We start from the raw sequence: 19,243 nt of genomic DNA on the forward strand, positions 1-19,243 counted from the left end.
GACATATCCACTTTTTATTAATCCTCCCCTCAAACACATTGGTGATTCTGGCATTACCTGCAGAGTCCTTACCCCCAAAGTGATCTTGCGTTTTGGTTCCAGTTGCTTAGTGTTCACACAGACCCCAATCTTGTTAGCATTTCTTCTAGGATGGCCTGGGATGGAGCAAGGAGGCATGGCAGTAGAAACAAAAATAGGACTGGCTGTGTAGATCTGTGTGATGCAAGTTGCTCACTCAAAGACTGAAAGAGACATCTAGAATTACAGTTTTTCATTCACACCCTTAACCATTACAATAATGTTAAAATATTAGGTAAATAAAGAATTCCAATTAATGGTAAAATAGTAGGTATATAAAGCAAATGACAAAACGTGAAATATTCTTAATTTCGAAATAAAAATAACCTCACTGGAAAATAACTGAGCAGCATGCTTTTTTTCCCCCGACGATATTCTAAAAACATGTTGGATTTTTGGCATTTTGTATCGTCCTCATCAGAGCATACCATATCAATACAGCCCACCAACAAACCAAGCTGTCAAACAAAGTTAACCACTACACATATAACAGTGCATGAGGTGCACATCAAGGATTCAGACTCAAATCTTGTTATAAACAAGCAAAATCACCGCTGCAGGCCAGTATCTATTGCCGTGCAGGGATCGAAGCAAAACAGCAGCCCATAATTATCCCGAAAAAGCCAACCTGTTTAATGTTGCGATTGTAGCACATGTATATGGTAAAAAAAAAACAAATATGGAAAAGTTCTACCTTACAGTGGATGCAGTGAGGTACTTACTCAGCACTGCAAGCAGACACTGACATTTGAAAAGGCTGTTTGTTGATGCGCGTGCAAGCGCTTTAAAAATAGATTGGTGGCTCTGTGCATGCACGCTGTTGTAGGGGTGGAGCTTATGGACAATGGTGTAACAAGATAATTATAGTTAAAGAGAAACATCAGGACATTATGTTTTTTTAAATCCTCTCACTTTTTTTTTTAGTTCAAAAGAGATTTATTCTTTTATACGTAACAAGGAAACAGAAGAAAGAAAATAATAATTACAGAATTCCATATGTAACTTGCATGCCTTAGTCAACATATAGTAATAGGTGAGATCAAGGCACCGTAAACATACAAGAGTTATACTGTATTAGTTTAATAATGAAGTATAAGAAAGAAATAGTTTAAGACAGCAGGAAAGTTTAGAGAGTAAATAAGAGAGTGAGATGGATATATGTTATTGTGAGAAGTAGCTGATTGACTGTATTGAAAGGGTTGAGGCTTAACAACACTTGTACGGTATTTGGAATAAGATCTAAGGAAAGAAGTTGTTCATGGAGGTTTGATGGAAGCAAATAAATTATCCAAGGTGTCCCATATATTATGTGAGTATATTTTCCACGGAGATTACTGAAGAGCAGTGTTATCCGCTCTACGTATTTGAGTTATCCAGGTTATCCATGATTTATAGTTCGTTTTGTGTGTAGATTTCCAATTAGCGGTAACGGACTTGATTGCTTCTGTAAGCATAAGGCCAAGGAGGAGTCGATCCAATTCTGTTTTGATATTAGTGTCTAGAAAGCTAGTGACCAAGTAGAGAAATTGTTCTTTGCTTTAATATGGAATAAATTAGAGATAAAAAGGAAGACATCAGTCCAGAATTTTTGGACCTATTTGCAGTAAAAAATCTAATGAGGAAGGTCTCCATTCTCCTCTCGGCAATTCAAACAAGCTGGAGTATCTGTTAAGTGTATAGTGTGTAGACGAGAAGGTGTCCAAAAGATGTTATGTAGTATCCAAAATTTGGTTTGCGAGGTAATAGGGGTGATTTTGTGTAGTGTCACTGACCTCCAGATTTTTGGCCACACCGAATCCGGAATCACCGACCCAGACTGGTTATTCCAGAAATCCAAAGTCTTTCTAAGATAATTGGTAATTAATGGTTGAAGGAAGCAGTAAATTCTAGATACCTGATGACCGTGATTAGATAAGTTTAAAAGTAGAGAGAGGATTGATGAGTCCTCGGAAAGAGAGTGAGTTTTGGACAGTGCACTTTGAAGTAAGAGAAAGAAAGGTAAATAGGCACCCTTGAAAAGAAGTATATAGGCGCCCTCGAAAAACAGCATCTGACCTCTGTCTTTGAATGCACACTAAGTGTGATGAGATAAGAACAAGATTTACAGACCTGTTTACAGAAACAGTGCTCATGGAAAGTGCTCAAAAACAAAGAAAAAAGTAGTTCCTAAAATGGGAGTTTGTGGATGGAAAGTAGTAATTGGTTTGTGCTTTCGGGTGGGCTAAACACAGCAAGAGGCATGACACATGCAGGCCATAGACAAATGAGAAGAAATATGAAAGTGACAATGGAACCAGCAAATGGGAAGCCAACAGGTGGGCTGAAGCCCACATATTGAATACAGCAGTCTGTTTGAGACAGCACATGCGCTGTCTAGCCGAGACCTAAAAAAAATAAGTTAATGCCTCTGCTCCACAGAAGAGTCTGTTAGAGGCGGCTAAGATGAATATTTAGTATACACCTAAATATATTCACATCAGTACTGATTAGCCTGTATGAATCAATTATCCATTGTTGCACATTATGGTAAATGTACAGCATGTGGTTCATTACAGTTTTGTCTAGGTTTAATTTAAAACGTAGTTTTTCAAATTAAATAGAAGCAAATCACAAGTCCTAAAAATGATTAATTATCTTTTGGAAATGGTGGGTCTACCAGGAGAGACATGCTAGGGATGTCCCTCCTGCCCACTCTTTTTTAATTTTAACATCAAGCCATTTGTCTGAAGAGTTAGTAACGGCGACTAGATTTTGAGCATCAGATAGTTTAACCCCATTATAGTGCCTACCCTGTTTGCTGATGAACTCATTTTCTAATTATAACAAGCATTTGTAATGCAGTAGGTCTCGCATTTGTGAGAGTTAGAGCTATTGGCCTTGTAAATGCAGAAGTGGACTTTTATTGCCACATAAATTGGTCAACCCTGCCTTATTGTCAGTATTGGAGCGATGTGCTTAATTACCAGTTACTTATCATTGTTTGTTTTGTTTTTCTGTTGCGTTCATCGCGCTTTCAAGTTTTATATAGCGGGAACTCGACTGGCAGTATTGGAGCAATTTGCATAAAGCTCTCCAATACTGCAGATCGAGTTCCTGCTCTATAAAATTCATACCTGCATTCATACCTGTCTGTGAGCTGAGTGGGCTTCTACATGTCTGTGAGTTCCTATAGTTATGGCTTGCTATACCTGTGGGCTATTTGTGTGTTGACCAGTATTTGTTTAGAGAAAGCTGAAACTCTCATGTTGAATTTGTAGGTTTGCATGTATGTGCGCCTCTTGGTGTGTGCACTAATGAAAAAGCAAGCTTATTGGCTTTGTCTGTGCTTGTTCTTTCTGTCTCCCTTTTACATGATTGCCAGTTTTTAGGACGCCGTGGGCTTGGAGATTTCTGTAATCCTGCATTTTGCAGGCACATTGGTCCTTGTATCTTCTCTTCAAGATGTGCAAAATGTACCCACTGGCCCCAGACTGGGGCAAAAAAGAGGGAGCGATATAGAGATACTGCATGAGCGAGGGGGTGCATGCGCATGGGTCCATGCATGTGTATTACGGTGTAGTCTCTCTGCAGTCATGTTGTGAACTCACGTCTGGGTATTTGCAACAGTTATCAATTTTTTGAGCAAGTTTAATCACTTTGACCTTTCCTTATTATGGTCAAATTAGGTAAAGGGGGCAGCTTCGATGATGTGTTATACATTCCTTTTCCTCCAATAACTAGTTATGGTTCAACTAGGTTTTGATAACGAGTGTACAAATTAAATCCCACATTAAAACGGCTTAAAACATGGGTGCCTGTTTCCTCGTGTTTTCCTAATACTCCGCAGATCTCACAGAATATTTAACAGTAGTTAGAGGATTCCTGCCGAAAGTTGGCAACTTTTTAATTTCTTCAAATGTATGCTGATGATATAGTCCTCTTTGACCTAACCTCTGTTGGACTTTAACATCCACTTGATGGTTTATTAGCTCGTGCTAACAAGAAAGGACTGTTTATTGATTCAAGTATGTCCAAATGTATGGCTTTTAGACTACGAGGAAGAGTGTCATCCTATGGTAGTGTAAAATTGGAAAACAACAAATAAAATGCATACTTGCGATTGGTAATCTGTCTTGTGTACCCCATATATGATCTCACTTGATTAATTCCTTTTCAATAAGAATGGGAGTTAATCACTTCTTCTCTGAGTCTATGCGGAGACAAAATATTCCTGCCTTGTGTACAATTTAGCGAGTGAGAGTGAAGAGCTCTGCAGTATTATATGCAATTAAATGTTTTAAATAATGCTGTCGTAACTAGTTAAAAAGAGGGTGGGTCATGGAAAGAATTTCTGTCAACAAGGTAAGTCTCCTTGATTGAGGACCTACATTTAGAACCTGGTTTGACGTGCTTAGAATATTGAACTTGTGCCCAAATTATACAGCATTAGTATGCCATGTAACATGACCCTAGTGGGGTATTGAATATATTGAGGAAGTTGAATTGACTTTAGCACAGTCTGATAGTTTAAGCGCCAACCAGTTGTTGAAGTACTCTACAACTAACCTGGATGTAACTCACTAAGAGATAAGTGCTTAAAAATCATGGCTGAGAGGCTTAATTAGACAACAGATGCTTTGAAAACGATCATTGTCATTGCTGCTGTCTAAAACGAAGGCCTTCTTGCACTGCATCTCGGCATGTCATGATGCAATTTTTTTCTACGTTTAAATTTGATACCTGAGGTATAGGAGTTTTATGGTCATTTTACAATGGGAGGTCTACTAGTCTGTGACAATGATTGGCTCAGTAATGACGAGTTTAAACAGTGAGGGAGAGTGCTGGTAAAACAATGTCCCCCATTAAAATGCCTTGTGGAGGATCTCATTCACTTAATATTTTTTTGCCCAGCTTTACATAACGACAAAACGGAGTAGCTCAATCCGATATTTGCTAAACGTAATGTGACATTATCTGATGTCATTTTAATACTATATAATCATAACTCTGTTAATGGCTTAGTTACGGGTGATCCCCCTGTTACCTGTGCTTTTCTCTCCTCTTGCTACCTTTTACTTTGGAGTTAATTGAAGACTTATGTGGCGCGTGATCAGGAAAATTCTTAACCTACTCCTCTCTGTAGCTTGATTTTGCCAAATACTTTAATGGGATTATCTTAGTTCAGATCATCCTTAACCCAAAATATTCCGTATTTGTTTCAATCATGACTGGAAAGTGTAGTATAACTTTTAACAAAGCAGTATCTACTCAGCTGTATTTAGAAGTGTACACTTCTGTTCCTGTAAAGTAGATAGAATTGTCTTTACACATTGTAGGGGCGTCCTAGCTCTTCCGTGATCCCCTCTTTAAACTGCTCTATTTGCCAATACAAAAAGAAAGCTAAAACCAGTCCATAGCATCAGTACTTCACTGCTTCTCTTCACTTGCAGCGCCAACCCAGGGCGCAACATACCTTCATCCTTTCTCAACCCGTATAGCATAAGTCGCAACACACTGCGTTTTCTGAGTAGTGATATGAGTGTTCAAAATTGTCATATAACGTTACCTAATTTCCTCCACAGAAAGTAATATAGGTAAGCATTTCTTATTTATGGCAAATGGGTACAGAGATTTGGGAGATGAAAGCTGTACTGTAATATAAGTGGCTTGTAAGGAACAAAGTTGCACTTTAATTACCATCTTGTGAGATCAGCCACTTGCAGGATGTTGACGAGGGTGCATACATTAAATGGCATCTTTTCACAGGTGTCCAGTGAAGCTATACTGGCTCGGCGAGAAAAGATGCCAACACCAGGAGTTGTAATGTACATTTAATGGAAGAATGACTAATTGAACTACGTTGTACGATAGGCACATGAAATATGTGTTCCTGATTAGAGGTTCTGATTTCGTAATTTGGCCACCAGACTGAAAATATTTCACCTGTTTTTAGGGGCTGCATTCTCACCATCATGTTGTGCATTTAAATACGAATTTGTTTTCCTCTGTAGTGTTTTTCTGGGCTCATGTCATGAGTGAATTCCTCGCCCTGTTCAGGTTCTTCAGCCATCCAACCAATTTTGCATGCCAGAAATGTGAACCTATACTTAATTTCAGTTTGAAAATCATGATTTGACGAAGTTGTCACATGTTGTCAGATCCTCTTGATGTCTGTACTTGTCTGAAAGTCAAATACGATTAGAGTTTTCTTTTTGTTGTTACTCCACCAGATAATAGAAAATGCCTAGCATTCAAAAGAATCTGGGTGCTGGATGCAGATAACTCCCAACGAGTTGTAATATAATGCCTTTCCTTGCAAGAACGGGTTTTGTGTGTTTTTTCTCTCATCACCTTTTTGCTGCTCCTCAGCAGAACCTCTCTGCCAGATAAACGGCCTGGCTCCTCTCTGGCTGACCGATGAGGACATGTGTTCAGTGGGGCATAACTGGACAGGGCCTGTGACTTGAAGTGAACAATGTACAAACCATGGAATCTCAGAGAATAATGATAAAAGAACAAAGCAGATGTTAAAAGCAAAATGCGAGATATTTATTTGATAACCATGAATACAACTTAGAAGCTTTTTTCTGAACAACAGTTCCATGAATATTTTTAAGGTGAAGAGCAAAAACGGTTCTGTCAGGTTTATTGATAGATTGTTGTTCTTTTTCCTCCACTTTTTTTCCCTAGGGGACATCTACAGCATTGATGGAGCATCAGCTTAAAGACAATGATTATTTCACCTGAGTGCATATATTGCAAAGAGTGAAATTGTTGCTTTGATTCCTGTACAAGTCTCTCCAGTAGTGGGGATTTTTAAAGAGAATAATAAGGCAAGTTAACCATATATGTTTGTTAGATCTTTGTAAAATAAATACCTAATTTGTCACATAAAGCTTAGCGTATTTTGTTTAGCAGCACTTTAATGAAGCAACTTGTTTAGACACAGTCCCATAATTGATGCTATAATGTATTAGAAGAATCGATTACCCATAATACTTGTTGATTTATTTGTTGTTCTTTTAGAGTATATTTGAGCAGAAAGCAATCTGCTTGAGAGTGGGGACTGCTTCAGAGAATGGTAGGAGTTTGAGGGAGGAGGAATAAATATCCACCATGGTAGCCTTATAGAGGGGTGGAAATTTGAACTCTACAGTGAATCAATCAAGAGTTCACAAGGCCAGCTTGAGATGAAGGTGGTAATGTTCTTCTGTAATAGCTTGTTGGAAATATAAAGGGTCCTAGCCAGATTTATAGATATCAACATCCGAGACTGCTTGTGGAAACTGGTATAAACATTGTAGAGTGTGTAGATCTAAGAAAAAATTGTGAGCTGCAATATAAAATTTCCTAGCTATTGTGTCAGAAATGTTAAATTCCATTAAGGATGCAGAGGTCCGAACTATGCTTTTAACTTCTTTTGCTTCCATAGCAATGTTACAAGCCCAATAAAACATACTAACACCAGATTAAAACAAACTCAAGACAGCATACGAGAGAACAAGTCTCACACCCTCTTTGACATCCACCAATCCTCCCTAATCTTAACAATTTCCCTTGAGAAGTTCTCTTTTCTTTAAGCAACCAGCACCAAACTCAACTGCTCCTTCAGTTATTCTTGCCTGGACTGTGACTGTGCATCAAGAGGAAAGGACGGTGAAGGCATTGGTCCCAAAGAGTGGACCAGACCTCAACAGCTTAACTTAATATACCAACAGAAGTAAAATAGGAACACAATACTTAGATCTTGTGAATCAGCAGAGTGCATGGGCTATCCTGAAGCTGGGAGGGATAACCTTCAACTATATGTCCTTAATAGAATTGAAACTTTCTGTCACAATAGCAGGATAATTTTACATTCTGTGTTGGGCCCAGAGGCAAGGATTATGCAAGTTCAAAGCTTACGCACTACCAGAGAAGCCTCCTTATCATCCACCAGCTTGATATAAAACTGCTTAAAGGTAAGTCTCTGTTGACCATTCATCAGTATTCATAATGTCCTCCAGTCTAACTCCAAGCACAAAACTCTGTAGTGGAAATCCTCATAAGCCTTACGACAGCTTTCCACACAAAGTTTTGGAGGGTTTGTAAAAGGAGGGTTGGATTATTTATAAATTCGAATTTCAGTCATGAAGGTCACCCCATCAGGAGTCAACAAGCTGCCTGACAAATCTAGGGCCCTTACCTTCCCAGAGCCATCTGAAGAAAGCAGGCAGAGCAATATGGCCAGCTTTCGCAAAAGCCCCTTTGAGGACCAGAAAAAGAAAAGGTTAGGAAACAAATTCATGTCACAGAAAGGAGTACCTCAGTTGCAGAGGTCTGGAAAGCCAGACACTGTGCAAAAGCTCGCAAACCAAAGGGTGTTTTTTAGCTGCGACAGCTGATCGAGGCACATTCAACAACCTGTATGCCAGGCCTTCCTTGCACAGCTCCATAAGGAAATTTACAATGAGGACAAGCCCAGTCCTTGTGGAACTCAGACCTTGTTGTACACACCAAGTAGATCACTTTTCCCAACTAGGTCTGTAACGCTTATTTGTGGTGCCCGTCCAAGCTCTTTGAAAAAGATCCTCTCCCTGTCTCAAAAGGTTTACCAATGTCCCCTGAAAACCTCCACACCATGAAGTGAAGAGAACCCTCCATGACGGGATGGTTTGGATGCAAATGTTGTCAATGCAGGGAGAAGAATTGGAGAATCCCCAAAAAGTTCCAGAAGAGCCAAAAAGCGGACATGGGTTATCCACAAAGGTGTAACCAAAATCACCTCTTCACTGTGTCCTGACCCTTTTGCCTTTCTCATAATCATGGTAAATGGGAGAAAGGCATCAATGCATGTTTTCCCCCATTCCTGGAGAAAATCGCCCATGGTCCAGGCACTGGGATCTGGGCACCACATGAAATAATTTGGCAGTTTGTAGTTCAGATGGGCGGCGAGGAGCTCAGTTTTGCAAGACCTGCATCTGTTCATCAGCATTAGGAAGTTGGTGCAGTCCAGAATCCAGTTGCTTGGGCCCTCCAAGTATCTGCTGTTCCAGAATTCAACACAATGCCCTGTACTTTGTTATGCACTTCACTACAAAAGAGCCAGCCAGTGCATTCAAACAGTTAACATGCAACTCTAGCTCGTCCGTTGACCATTGTCCTTGAGTGGAGGCATCTTCACAACAGGCGCCACAACTCGAATGGTTGGTATCAGACTCTATTTTGGTGTCTGGGATGTTCTCTGATGTTGCTGTCCTGATCCAGGCCTTCATGTGATCTAGCCACCAAAATAGAGATTCGCTCCAGATATCCCTCCCTGGCCACTCCACAGGTGGGCAGTCTTCAGTTGCTGAAGCACTCAACCGTGGAGGAGCGCTGGTAAGGCTGACTGGATAGAGAATGATATGAGACCAGTAATTACAGATTGTGTAGGAAAAGTGTCTTCTATAGCTCCCTCTTGGTGGTCAATATCTTTGGGTTCTGGAAGTGCAAATTTGCAGTCATTAAATGGGTCAAGAAACCCAGACAGGTGATGGTTTTACTGGCAGTGGAGATGGTCCACTGCAACACCCAGGTGAGATATCAGGCTCCTGCAACTGGTCAACAAACGCAAAAAGAACAGTTGATGGACGGAATGTAGAACAAATCAAACATTCACCCCCAGTCACAGATCTGGGTTTAATCCATCAGTTTTTTTGCTCACCATGCCAATCCAGTTTGGACCCAGTCATATGCAAATCAGTCTTGACCATGTTCCCCATGGGAACAGTCCAGCCCGAACTGCCAGGCCAGGTCCTCCCTGGACCAGAAACAAGCATCCTGGGACCGGTTTCGGGGTATCACCCCTCTTCAGCCAGGCTAGCTTGAATCTGGTGGCATAGTGAGCACGGGACCCACGCCTGGGCATACCCTTCCCACTTGGGGCAACAAACGCAAAAAGAACAGTTGATGGACGGAATGTAGAACAAATCAAACATTCACCCCCAGTCACAGATCTGGGTTTAATCCATCAGTTTTTTTGCTCACCATGCCAATCCAGTTTGGACCCAGTCATATGCAAATCAGTCTTGACCATGTTCCCCATGGGAACAGTCCAGCCCGAACTGCCAGGCCAGGTCCTCCCTGGACCAGAAACAAGCATCCTGGGACCGGTTTCGGGGTATCACCCCTCTTCAGCCAGGCTAGCTTGAATCTGGTGGCATAGTGAGCACGGGACCCACGCCTGGGCATACCCTTCCCACTTGGGGCTGACTGGATAGAGAATGATATGAGACCAGTAATTACAGATTGTGTAGGAAAAGTGTCTTCTATAACTCCCTCTTGGTGGTCAATATCTTTGGGTTCTGGAAGTGCAAATTTGCAGTCATTAAATGGGTCAAGAAACCCAGACAGGTGATGGTTTTACTGGCAGTGGAGATGGTCCACTGCAACACCCAGGTGAGATATCAGGCTCCTGCAACTGGTCAATCATAAGAAAGTTGACTAGGTATACTGTCAGCTTGACACCCCTGGCTGTGAGGTATCTCGCCAATGGTCTTAGGAACTTGGTGAAACACCAAGTTGTTGAAGGATAAGAGTGAATATGAAGGTCTGACTCCACCAGCTGACCTGCCAGGCCGATGCTGAGGTTTGAATAGAGGGATGGGTAGATAGACGACCTTCAAGTCCACCCTGAACATGCAGTTGTTTTGCTGAAGGTTGTTCCAGAGCCGATAAATCCCCTCGCATTTTGAAATGATAGGCAACTAAGCCATTAACCTCCCTGAAATAAATTTTTGGACGAAAACCATTCTTCTGCACCAGGAAGGTGTTGCTTGGAAATTCCCTAGGAATGACGAGGGACCTCAAAATAGCCTGTTTGAATTCCTATCTTGCAATTTCTGCATCCTACACCCCACTTTGTTCTTTAGGAAAAAACAGCGGCCTGGGTTGAAATTTCTGTTTTGGGCCACCATAGAACTCTGTGAAATCCCCTTTGGTCTGCAAAACGAAGTGCTCAGAGTGAGAGGCCTCTAAGCTGGAAGGAACTCTGCTAGCCTTCCCCCTAGCTTCAGATGGGAAGAACGGGTAACTCTTACCATTAACACTGCATAGGGTACTGGCCACTTCTTGAACACATCCCAGGCTCTACCTCAACCTCCCCTGGAGGGGAAGAAGAGTCCAAACTTGTCCTGGGACTTGAACTATCCAGATTCTCTGAACGACTGCACCCTCTGGGAGCTTTGCGCCGATGGGTGTCCGGCCAAGCGCCCCTGCCGCTGATGGCCAGGGAAGACCGTTTTTGGGCAAAGATCCTCTTCAGGCCACACTAAAAGAAAAACTCCCTGAAAAGGTCCCCACTAACTACTAGGCCAGCCTCTGTGCTTGCAGGCTCCCTCTTCTTGAAGTCTGTTTTGATCAGAAGGGAGCACTTGTATTCATTTCAAAAGGGTGCAGTTCTAATTTCTGAGGAAGTAACTAGCACTCTGCGCTCAGCCACACCAGATATTGGGAGAAGTTAGAGCTCCGGAGACATTGGTCTCTCTGCGAGAAGGCCAGATATGGCAGGTGACTTGTCAAATGATCCACAACTTGCTGATCCTGATAACTTTTTGGTATCCTTAATGAACTTGGAGAGAAAAGTGGTCAGTCATCTTGCTGTCAGTTTCGAGAGTTGGTACCAACTTTCTCTCCGGAGAAAGGTGTGGGCCCTCCACCATTAGGTGGCCGCTGAACCTCTTATTGAAAGATTTCATTAGAATGTGCACCAAATATTTGGCTACTTTCTCTATTGGAGGACCATTGTGAGGACCTGGGGTGGTAGAAATCTTCTGGGTCCAAAATATCCAGGTCCTTAGGTGAAAAAAAACTGGGTTCACTACTTGTAGGTGCTTGCGTGGTGCGGACGGTCGTCATTTCGACTAGAACCAAACTCTTCATCAAACCTGTGTCAGTGCCTTGGCCCTTACTGACAGGATCCCAAACGGTGTCCAGCAAGGAGGGTAAAGTTACCTGCAGGGTGGATCATGGTGGTCTTCCCCAGCCTGCTTGGCAGTCAATTTAGCCTTTTATTTGCTGCAGTTGAACTGTCAGCATCTTGGGGTTGTAGTTTGAGGAATCTGCCAAGGTGCTTCTCCCACTCACAGAGAAGAATTTGGGTAGTAGGCTGCCAGAGACGTCAGCGTTCTGGCCAGTGGCTGTAAGACCTCAAAAACCATCCTCCTCTCTGAAAAGTCCGTGACTTTAGTGAGAACATTTTTGGGTACTAAAAGCACTCCTCATAGAGCTCTTCTTCATACATTTCTGCCATGATGCTTAGAGCCCAGACAAGCTTAAAAAAAAGAAAAGAAAAAAAACAGGGTTGTTTACCAGTTGTACAGTCTACTCCGACCATCAATCAGACAACTCCAAGTAAGAACAGGGGAGCATCACCGGCCGCCACATGCGTACTGTGCTAAAATGAGGCCATTGTTAGTCTCCGTAGCATAAAACAGAACAGAGGAGTGTAAACACTATTCAGTAATTCCGAAGACTGGATACAACGGGGGTGTGGCGACAACCACTGCCAAAGTTACTCTGCCTCCCACACGAGCGTTGCTCTAAAAGACCTGCTTCTCAGTGTCCTCTGGTTGGAGGAGGGCCACACCGCAACTATAAAGAATAGTAACTGCACTGACGTTCCGCCACAGTGGAGAACCACCTGAAACAGAGGACGTTTGTTAAACAGCAAGGGGAAGTCAAGCCAATATCACTACTCGCACGAGACCCTTGAGAGGTACTGAATGCGCCTAGAGTAGGCAGAAAAGAAGCCTTCTACAGGGAAACCGCTCAGGTTATGGAGGAAGGTGGTTCTGGTGTTGTAGTTATTTCACATGCTTCTCTAAATTTGTTTTAATCTGGTGTTAGTTAATTGTGTTGGATCTTGTAATAATACTTCCAGAGTATTGAAGTAAATTAAGTTGAATGCCTAATCTTCGCATCTGGTCCTGACACAGAATCAGTTTGCTTGGGGTTGATAAAAATAGCTTTTTCTCTGACTCTGGTGTGAGCAGGAGGCCATGACGTTGGCTTTTTTTGTGAGGCGAGATCTTACTACAAGGCACAAGCTGATCTAGTAATACCCAAGTCACTAAGTTAAAACATGATAGGTCTCTGCTGTGTTCCATTGTACCTTTGCACATCCGGTTCGGGCACTAAACATACTAAGATACACTGGACTTCAAAGTGGTGAAGCCGTAATGGGCAGCAGGATTGAAATGCCGAGAGTAGAATACAGTTGCCAGAAACATGTAACCAACCTCCAGGGCCACAAACTGGGGAAACAATAATGTAACATCTAAAGTACACATATACTTGCAGACTTATTTCCTCCCACCTATGGAGGCAAGTGAGAGGTGGAGTTAAGAAAAAAGAGTCAGGGTTTTAAACAGGGCGGGAGGGGGGACATTAGGCATTATTATGCCTGCGTGTTGAAGGGCCTCTGCTGGATCCATCCATTATTTATTCATTGGTTGCCACCAACCACCAGTTGCATCAGGGAGTGGTCAAGAGGACACAGTTTCTCCTTGTGAAGGGATTGCACTGTGTGCACATCCCTTTTCCTTCAGCGTATAATTATGTTACGGAAACATTGAATTTATGGATGTTTTGTCAGGAGGTTTGTGACAGGTCTACCTGGTGTGGAAGAATGATGAAATCTGGGGTAGGGTAGAATGGGGGTACTGCTCAAGAGTTTTCTCTACTTACATAATCAAAAGTTTCTGGTAAGCTTTGTAAGAAATGAGTTTTACTGTAAAAGTTGCACTTTAATTACCATCTTGCAGATCAGCCACTTGCACGGTGTTGACGAGGGTGCATACATTAAATGGCATCGTTTTACAGTAGTCTAGTTAGACCATACTGGAATGGCGAAAAAGATGCCACCATGATTGACAATACTGTGTTTCTGAAGGATGAATGATTTAATTATTATGTATTCTGATTTTATGATACTCTATGTTATATATCCTTTCGGTTATAAGTCTCATGGGGGTACACTGCTGCACAGTTTGGAGGGTCCCCCCCCCCCCCCCCACCTCCCCTACTCCTTTCCCGTGCCCATGCTGTAAGTGGTCCCAAATCATGTGTTTCACCCTCGGTGACCCCTGCCTTTTCGGCCAGCTATAATTTGAATGCAGGACATTTCAGCAAATACCTCAAAGAAAATGATAAACTAAAATGCATTGGGTTTTTTTCCGTTAGAAACTGAAATAACTAATAACAATGCTAGAGAATGAAGATCGACGTAACGTGTTTGTCCTCCCCATCCCTTTTTCCAGTAAGAACTACATCCACTGCTAAAGAAAAAAATGCTTTGTCAACAGAAGATTAATGTCTTTTCTTATGGTATCGCCGCCGATGGAATCAGATGTGATTTTTTTCAAACAAAAAAGGTAAGATAATCGCTTTTGTCAGGTCCGCATATTGATCTAATTAGCCAAAATTTCCATCATCTTAAACTGAGTATGGGTCTTTAGGCATAGTTGATGATTGATGTTCCCTGGAAAGAGAAGAATTAACTACCCATGTTATTAGTATTTGTTTATTGGTATTTATTTATTGTGCATTTGTTGGACAAGAGGGCAAGACTGCATGTGGTTGTAGGGAGAACCGAAAAGGCAGACCGCTAAGTGTGCAATGGTGGGAAGTATGCTAACGCAAATAAGAGTTCAGGTCAGGTTGAAGAGCAGGGGTTTCAGGTTGGGTCAAAACTGGAGATGGTCATGTTCTTCTATGAGAGCTGATGAAAGAATTTTCCAAAGGATTGGTGCCAGAACCTCAAATTCTGGACCCTAAGGATGTTTTAAGAATCTGTGAAGGATGAGCATTGGAGAGAGTGTGAATTGGGGTAGAAATGTTGATAGGATGGTGGCTGTAGAGCCCATCTCCTTAATCCTTGATCCAAGAAAGAGGGCATGTTCTTGATCTCCCATGATACATTGACATCTTGTTGCATGCCATAGCTGAACACCTGGAACTCACTCAAATTAGTAAGTGAAAAGTCCAAGGTCTCCATCCCACTCCTTTGTAGCCCTGAAGTCTTAAGTTACATGCAGTTGTATAATGCATTCCTACCATCATAAAGACCCATTAGTGTTTTCATAATCTGGACGTCCTTACGGCTCTGGGATTCTCACTGACTTGAGTGTAAATGTTGAATGTTGCATTTGTCACTCCTACCTAGAAGCTCATAATACTAGCAGCACTAGACTTGGCAGAGAGGAGGTGGGTAGGAAGGGGAGGCAGCAGACACATGCAAAAGTAAAGGGAGAGCAAATCTGTCAGAAAGATGGACAGCCGTTCCTAATAACACCCCACTACCTTGAGTCTACAAACGCAAAGATACTTCAATCCCTCATTTACATACATGAATGCAAATTCACATCATTTTTAGCACATTCCTAGGGAAATGGGCGGATCCAGTATTGAAGGAAAGCACAGATTACTTAAACATGGAGGACCAGTAGGCTAATTCCGTTTGAGGCATGTTGGTGAAAAGGTTTGAAGAGGAGGGCTAGCATCTATTGGAGCATCTGGGATTTATTTATTTCAAGTTTCTGGACACCTTGTAATTCAAAGGTGTAAACGTACCTAAAGTGATTATACTGTGGTGGTGGTGGCAGAGTGCCAGAGACAGGAATGTTTTGCTCCATAAAGTAGCAATGAGTAAAGTATTTACCATCTCTTGTGCCTGCCAGTGTTCTGACAAAAACCCCACTGTTGCGACGTGGAGTGTGACTGCTAGTGGAACGTTAAAGACCTGGGGTTTGGTGAGCAAGGAGAGCACCTTTTGTTAGAAGTTCTCTGCCCCCACTAGTGCATTGTCTCACACTTTGATACTGGACATGTATGGCAGCTCTTCGAGCTGCAGAGCCACAGAGAGATCTTGGATTTCTGTAAAATAGTGGAAGCCTATTACTGCAGTGATCAGTGTTACTGAACTGAGGAGATCACAGTGGTGACCCCTTTGGGGTTAAGGCATTACTTTGGAAAGTCTGTCCATAAGCTGAGGTTCGAGGTGACCTGGCTTAGCCACATTTGCCATGGCTGATGGCACACAGCAGAGGCCTGCAACTTTCCACTGACTGTGACCTGGCTGCCATCAAAACCAACCTCGCCAAACCAGGCTTGGAGATTTGATAGAAAGTATAAACAGTGAGGAACCCAGGGGAGATGCTGAAGCCTAAAATCGAGAGAAAAGATATTCAAGAGAAGCGCATAGAGAAGGTGGTGAATGCAGATGTTAGGGACAACTTATTCATCAGAAGCATCCCCACTAAGAAAAATGCATCTGAGCTTGAGCAACAATATGTTTAAGTCTTTGACCGAACTGCGACCCTATGAGGCCAGTGATCCAATTCAACTCCATGACTTCACAAATATGTTATGTTATGTAATGAAGAAATTCTCCTGGGAGGGATCTAGTCCTGGCTTGATAAAGCAAGAATTTTCTCGAATAATATGTGGAGAGTACTACATTCCATTTATATAAAAAGCAAATCAAGACATCCTTCTCAATACGGTTAATCAGCACCAAACAAGAGACTATCTGGACGTATGCTAGTTGGAGTAGGGTTGACAGCTTATGTTAATTAATTTTCTACACAGTTTTTTATGTGTGGCTCAGTCTTGCCAATTGTCCCTGGGGCAGTTCCTTCAACAAATAAATCTTTCCAGATTCTAGGCTAAACAGCATCCAAGGATGCAAAGCTGACCGGAATTTGGGCACCCAACACAGGTTGCTTAAGGACCCCTTTTATGGAAAGATGGATGACTCAGGCCAGCCTAAAAGCAGGTCTAGAAGTGGTAGTTTAAAATGGAGAATAGAGGATGGCTTAGTAACAGCACTTTGTCAAAACGCTGTTACTGCACTTATTGCGGCTCCCACCTAAATACAGTCCTCTTCACACACAATACTGTAATACAGACACTCGCTGCTGGGTTAGGTCAGATTGTTCTTTTCCTCTCCTTTTGCTGTTGGATAATCCACACTTCTATCCGCCGTCCAGATTATGAAGCTTCTATACTTGATAGGCAGATCCTTTCCACTTGCGTAACTCCTAGGACTTTGAGGGGTGCTCTACTTGCAGATTTTTCATTGAATCGCCAAAGGGAAGATTTGTAAACTAGGCTTATGGTCCCTGACCACAGCCAAAACCATATTTTCACATCACTCACTTGGCACGTTTCTCTCAAGGGAGTACACAGTCTTTGAGATAGTAAACAAGTTTAAATATGTAATCAAGGGTGGGAGTAGAGCCGGGCATGACAGCGTATTTTGGAGCAAACACATAAATCTTCCACCAGTGCCTAAAAATAAACAAGCATTTGCAATGCATTGGGTCTCACATTTACTCGAGTTAGAGGTATTAATGTTGTAAACTCCTAACCAGACTTTTCTTGCCACATAAACAGAAAATGAAAAGTAAAACAGTTTCATTTAAGCGAGCCGACGGTTGCCATAAGAGCAAAGCAGAAGGAAACAGAAGTTCGCTCGCAGTCAGACGTAACTGGCAAATGTCCAATTATCCATGTAACTGGCAAAAGTGAAATTATCCATGCAACAGGGTCGAAGTCATGCAAAACGCTCGACTACTGGCCAGCGAGATCATGCTGCCTACGAAATAAAAGGAAAAAGTAGTCCAGAAATCATATGGAAAACATGGAGCCTTGTATGTTTTCAGTAGTTGGCTGGTGCGCTCGAGGAGGACTAAACACCAGAAAAGGCATGACTTATGCATGCCTTTCACTAATGAAATCAAGTGAATTTTAAAAGGCAAGCCCACAAACCAACCAAACTGATGGGCGTGGTTACAAGCCCATAGAAAGATTACAACAGGGACAGAGAGCTTTGCGCACTCAACCTTAAAAGAAGCGTTTCACGTTATAGTGCAGAGGAAAATATTTTGTCTGGCAGTATGTATGCCTTGGATCTCCCAACTGGTTGAAGAGGATATTGCGCAGTAGGGGACATGCAGTATATCTGGTGGATGTGTGAAGAGCCAAACTAACCTGGCAGGAAATATTCAAATCTCCACTTATGTCTCCTGTAAGATCTTGAAAAGGCCACACACAGTGCACTGCTTACACAGGTGATCTTCAAAATATTTAATGCTGCTTAACATAGAGGGACATATTCAAAGCTTTTTCTAACAAGTAATATTCATATTTCTTTTTTCTTGTGATAAGTCTCGTAAGTGAAGTAGAAATAAATTAAAGCTAAATACCAAAATGTGTAAAGGGATTCAGTGTGCATCCATTGATGTTCATTCTTACATTTTTATTTTGTCACATCCTCTATGCTTGCTGCACCTGGCCCCCCTGCATGTGTCATTTCCAGCCATTCTCGGCTTTTTGCCGAACGCATGCAGAAGTTTTTGAGCCCATGCATAAGTTATTAAAAGCAAAATTAGAAGTCTGAAAATGCAATTTTCAGTTGGCTAAAATTGCTGGAATGTCTGAAAGTGTTTAAAAGAAAATGTGGCCTCTTGAGATCTCTGAACATGTTTAGTCATTTGAACATTGTTGTTAAATACACTATTGCCAACATGTTTTGGGGACACTTGCTACCTTAAAGTGTCCGGAGTGTGACCCTCGGTCAAAAAAGAGAGTCTGACATTTTGAGTTATATGGAAGCCCCTCATTAACACCTTCTTTCAGCTGGGAAGCAACTGACCAAATATGTCATTCATGGCCCACTACAGAGTGGTTTACATCCACTCTTTCTTCGTCACTAAAATCACAGCACTTAGTATGTCTCACATACCAGACCGCACAAGCGGTCTGTTTGTGAAAAAGAACTCTTGTCAGCATACAACGGACTAAGAGCCCACCCATTTGCTTACCATTCGTTAACTTTACTTCCACACTCTTATGCTTTCTTTTTATTTGTTAATCAGAGCTGGCTGTACTTCCTCTTCGTGTTTGTCCCTTCCCTGGGCAGTGGCTGCAATATTTGTCCTTCCACTGATCACGTTTCAGGCACTACTTTTGTCTTCTTGGTTAAGCACTCCACTAGAGTGCATGTGTTTTTCAGCTATTTCTCCTGTGTGCTTCTCTTCCCCCTTCACTCTGCTCTGTGTATGTTCTCTTGTGTTTGTTATGTTCTCGCCCTTGTGTGCTTCCTCCCCAGCTCCACGTTGCTCTCTCGTGCTTGTTTTCTGTGCTTCTCTGCCGCTTTCTGTGT

The 19,243-nt window shown here is 42.1% G+C and overlaps 1 protein-coding gene across 3 annotated transcripts in view; it reads left to right on the plus strand.

Moving 5' to 3' along the window:
- The window catches only part of LOC138259466 (uncharacterized), a 221,520-nt gene that overhangs the window by 138,480 nt on the left and 63,797 nt on the right, over positions 1-19,243 (plus strand). For 2 of the 3 annotated variants that reach the window (XR_011198740.1, XR_011198739.1), the window contains exons 4-5: positions 6,748-6,890; positions 14,337-14,450. The gene's annotated coding sequence lies outside the window, so the exon portion shown is untranslated. Of the gene's footprint in view, positions 1-6,747; positions 6,891-14,334; positions 14,451-19,243 lie in introns of those variants that run through there. The other variant, XM_069207227.1, reaches the window with a different exon arrangement.

Source organism: Pleurodeles waltl, chromosome 9 (assembly GCF_031143425.1).
Source record: "Pleurodeles waltl isolate 20211129_DDA chromosome 9, aPleWal1.hap1.20221129, whole genome shotgun sequence".
Classification (NCBI taxonomy): Eukaryota; Metazoa; Chordata; class Amphibia; order Caudata; family Salamandridae; genus Pleurodeles; species Pleurodeles waltl.